We start from the raw sequence: 5,639 nt of genomic DNA on the forward strand, positions 1-5,639 counted from the left end.
TCAACTCAAAAAGAAAGAGATTGGCGTTATAAAGTCAGCTTTGTCTAACTGCACAAACTCACAACTCATATTTTGCATGGACCACACAAGTGTTTCTTTGACAATTGTGCAAATTCTTGAGCACAAGAGATCTGCATTGAAAAATGTGATAAATCTCATCAACTATGGGTTATGGAAAGCACGTGTTGTAAATGGGAAGGTTAAGGGTTCAAGACAATTTATGAAGGGGTACTTAGAGCCTGTAAGGCTCCATCACATTCTTTCCAAATATGAAAGATCAACCACCTTCATTCAATGAGCCAAACACTATGAGAGCTTAGAAAAATTCTATAAATACTAGTCTTGGGGGACCATTTAAACATGAAATAACATTGCAAAGTCATGCTATTAAAATTTCTTTGAAATTCAAAAGGTTGGTAGCATCCCTTTTGCATATTGTGGACTTCCACTATTGGAATTATCCATTTCTTCTTAGAGAGATCATGCAAAGCAAAGGAAAAAGAGACCCTCCATTGGGATATTTTAGAAGGCTCACATTGCTAAAAATCTCTTTGTGTCTCTTAGCAAACTATTTTGTCTTAATTCTAATGGAAATAAAAGAGTAATTACATCCCACATCCTTTTTCTTTCTTATTGGTTTTTTCTACTCATTTGCTTATACATTAATGAATGAATGTAATCTAATTAGTTATTATTGTTTCTAACCATTTCGATGATTATTGTAGGTCATAATAACATTGCAACTTAGTAGAATTTTCCAGCTAGAAGGTTAGGTTGCTCTATTCTCTTGTTTCTGAATGGAAGTTGATGCAAATACAAAGGAGAAGGCACTCCCTATGGAGTTACTTGAGACCTATGGTTCGTGGGCTTCTATAAAGAAAAAAACCGCATATATTAATTAATTATTGTATTTTTTTCTTATGCATGTAATAGATGAAATGAGAAAAATAGAGAATAGTGAAATACAAAAACACACCAATCAAATGAATACCAAGATATGATTTGGGAACCCCTTTTGGGAGAAAACCCGAATGGAAGGTGAGATTGTTGTGCTCTCTTTTGTCTGAATGGAAGTGATGCAAATACAAAGGAGAAGCCACTCCCTATGGCATTGACTAAGATCTATGGCTTGTGGGATGTTATAAAACAAAAATCCACTCTATTGTGCTCTCTCCCTCTCTATCCACTCCCCACCACTCTACTCTACCATGGAAGAAAATGCAAGAAAATAAAATGGAATCCCTTTTCCTCCTAGCGGTCTAGTTATAACATATCCCGATTTTTGTCTCAAGAAATGCTCAAGAGGCAAGGAGTTGTTGCTCCATGGATCTAGCCCTTTGATATGTCATACTATGGGTGCAATGTGTGTGAAATCTGAGGATTCAATACAAGTACATGCAATACATCTATCTAATAAGACAAAAAATGTGCACTTGATCCCTCGCAAGTTTGTGAAGATTGTAGATCTTGAAGGCAACTCTAGAGATCCCATTTCCACTCAAAGACCCTACTCCTCGCTCCCATATCTAATCTCCTACACACAATCACAATCAAACAAAACAATTGTTTCTCCTCCGCAAAGAGGATGTCAACATGTACAAAAATAAATCCAAATCATACATATATAACCAACATATATCATATATGGGAAAGAAATTGCACATGTTTATATTAAATCTAAACATAAATACAATTTATCCCACGGGAGGCAATTCAATTGGAAATCGTTGTGTTATGAAGTATTATGTAAACCATGAGATTCAAGGTTCAAATCCCCCATGGGTCAAACCAACAACAAAAAAACAGAACTACAATTTTACCTCGGGATATCTGTGACCCGTCCTCAATCCTTGGTATGAAACTTTTCTTTAACTCATAGCAAGATAGGACTACTCTCACATGCAATGCAAGTCTGGTAGAAATCTACTAGCATAATTGAGCAATACTTTCTTTATCTCTCTCCCCTTGAGAGGGTCTCATTATATAGACTTGTTTCCGAATTCATGAGGATATATCTAGACACTTGGGCCATGAGAAGTTAGGTTTAATGGCATGTGAATTAGGTGGATACAATTCATGGATAGACTTTATGGCGTGTGAACAAAGCAATTACAAGCCATGCACAAGTTTCATGCTCAATTATAACTCTTTCCCAACTCACTAGGAACCTTCTTCTAAATTATGAGTTTTTTCTCAATTATGAAATAAATATTATTTCATAACTATGAAATTGTGACCAAGTAATTATGAGAAAATAATCAATTATGTAATTTCAACCCTATAACATCTAATAACTTGTAATACCCATATAAGTAAAAACAAGGGTGAAATGGAATGCATTCTAGCCAACAAATGAGGTAAGTTAAACTAAGGTCTCTCTCACTATGATGGAGTGGCAAATATGGTTATAATACTGAAATCCAACTAGGGGTTAAATTTGACCTATTCAACCTTCAACATGAGTTATAAATCGACCCTTTTAGAGTCTTCTTCATAGTACCCACGTGAATATCCCCTTTCCCATGATTAATGGGGGCTGACGTGACATATTCTTGAACTATGGTGGTCAATCACTGGTCAGGTAGTTGAGCAACACAAGAGATGAAACTAGGACTCTGACGACTATATTGCTTGTGAACCAGTATTTAACTCAAAAATCAAAGTGCTCTGAATTGCTCGAAAACTGAACGACCGCATCAGTCTCAACGATATGACCCCAATGCAACTTGTTTCACTCAAAACAGAGTTCGTATGAGGAAGATATCGCATTATGTCTGCTTTTCCAAACATAAGAATTTTTGCAAAAAAAGGTACAGTCACTGCATAATCAACAATCTGTACTGCTGACATGGCAGGTGACTGCGTAGGTCAAAGGGTGGTCAAAGGCCAATCAGGTTTCTCCAAGTGGTGTATTTTGAATGGTCTATGGTGTGGTGAATTGGCTTCATATGATTGGTCGAAGGATGGACCAATGAGGAGGGGACATGTGGCAAGCCCGGAGGCTGCCACGTGTCCCTCCCCAAAGGTCGGACTGGTCATCCCTCCCCAAAGGTCGGACTGGTCATCGGCGCGCTATAGTAAAATTTATGCGCAGGTCAACGGAGTCGAACCTGCGACCTCGCCCGCACATTGCCCACGACTTACCAATACACCACTGCTTTGAGTTTTAATATATAATGGTTGCAATTTGTATACATTATGTCAACCGTTGGTGGTTAGGGGGAGGAGGGAGCCAACCCCCTCCCATGTGACCAAACACAACGAACCAATGATCAGTGCAAGTTATAACTGTTAGCATTAAACCAATGAGTAATCTCGCATGTGAACATCACCATTAAACCGCTAATCCAACGGTTAGCATAACTGCGCGGATTAAGAGATAATTATAGGTTTAACATTAATTAAATTGCGTTTAACATTTAATTAAACTGCAGTTTAGTTTAGCGGCAAAATTGGCGGAGCCCCCAAATTCGGCGGTAACTCCAGATTTAGTGGAGTTAACTGGAGTTCCTCTAGTTTTAGTGGAGAATTCCTAGGAGGAATTGATTTTTCCATAAATTTTGCAAAATTCTACCAAATCGGGATCAAGAAAAGTCATTCCTAGATGATTTTGATATTCTGAGCACATTGAAGCAGGTAGGAGCAGTAGGGCATTGTAAACAACTTTTTTTCCATTTTGAGCTAATACAGAGGCCCAAGCCATGCAAGGTGGACCAAGGAGATGTAGCCCAAGAGGGGTGAATTGCTTCATCAAAACATTGCATTAAGTGTTCATTTTGATGGTTTGTTGCACATTTATTTGTTGTTGTTCAACACTTTACTTTCATGTTATTTTGCTCATGAATTTGTCATAAAAATTGACAAAATTTACTTGATCATTCACAAACACCATAAAGGAAACCCATGCACATGAAGCAAATGATAAGCAATTGTTTTTAATTCTGAAGTTGAAATTAGCACAACAAAACTAACATTCAACAATAGATCAATCACAATAGGTTAACTTCCAAGAAGCATAACTTTTGCATCTAAATTTTAATTGATGTGATTCTTGCACTATTGGAAACGCCTTAGAGTGTAGAATAATATCACGAGAGGATACACTTAAGCATAAAATATTTACCCCCAAAAAAACAATATTTAATGCCTCAAATTGGTCTCATAAGGTTTATAATTCCAGTTCTCCAAACTCGGTCTTGTTGCTAAAATTGCTCTTGTAAGTTGATTTCTTGGATTTTTCTACCCTGAAAGCATAAATGTGGATGACAACCAATATAATGATACAATCTAGATCAACTAGCTACACATGCATGAGTAATGGTTGCTAAGATGACATCCATTGAATACCATGGGAGTAAAAAAAATAGGTTAACATGCAAAAGGTGCAAATTCCACATATGAACTCTAATTACGACAATTTTCATATTGTTGGAAATTTTTCGATGTGTAGAATAGCATCAAGGAGCTAGAGTTATGCTCGCAAAGTTTTGACCCCACAAATTTTCATTTGATGCTTCAAATTAATTCTAAAAGGTTATGAACCTAAATTACTAAACTAGGACCTACCCTTAAAATGGACTCTACAAGCACATTCCTCTAATATTTCCACCTAAAAAGTACAATGATAGATGACAAATTACATAATGATCCATTTTGGATCACATTTGGGCTTGGGCATTCTAGAGAGGTCTTTCCAAAGATTTTTCAAAACCTTGAATCGATCATTGAAGAGAATTTGTCACACATTTAAGCTAGATTACCTACTATATCGCACTTTAAAGAAAGATCCCACAACTTAATCATTAAATACAAGGTTCATAACCAATACCAGTTGATAAACATAAAATGCATGCATTATCATCCTCAATTATTTTAAGTTATATGCTATACTAAATTTTTAAACAGATTGTTTTTAATAGCATTATATATCAAACATCATTTTTTTTTCGATTTTATTTTATTATCACAACTCACATTATGTGTACACATAGATCACCCCATCTTATTTAGATTGTAAATGCATTTCACACTTCTTAGCACAATCATAAACATGTCACCGTTTGGATATCAAAGGCAAGTTATTTAAATCATATGAACAACTTATCTTCCTAAAATACAAAAACAGAAGAACTTGCGACATGTTAATTTCTTTTCAATCATCTTCAAATAAATGCTTAAAAAATAATCTAATAATATCTAATATTTTTTTTTTTAATATATTTGAGTACCTTAACCTCATAATCTTTCCTCTTTCCTATGGCATAATACATAAGTCAAACCCTTTCTCCACCCATTTCAACTCCTTAATCTCATCATATTTCTTATTTTCTATAACAATATAAGATATAAACCCAACACTAGTATAGAAAACAAGATTGGTTAAACATTCTACCCAAGCTCACTAGTACTCATTTAAACTTCCCCTATGCATTCCATGCAATGAAAACACTGCTACAAAAAACAAGGTTGGTTACTTAAACATTCAAAACAAGCTCACTAGCATGCATTTAAACTTCCCCTATGCATTCCATGCAATGAATTGTAAAAATTGCATAAAGAAATACACTCAATTAACTTGATACCTACTAAATTTTTTACTAATTTGGATATCAAATGAAAAATATATAGATAAAGCACTT

The sequence above is a fragment of the Pinus tabuliformis genome, chromosome 5_2, assembly GCF_031772625.1.
Source record: "Pinus tabuliformis cultivar Carrire ecotype Pingquan chromosome 5_2, CPIR1, whole genome shotgun sequence".
NCBI classification, from domain to species: Eukaryota; Viridiplantae; Streptophyta; class Pinopsida; order Pinales; family Pinaceae; genus Pinus; species Pinus tabuliformis.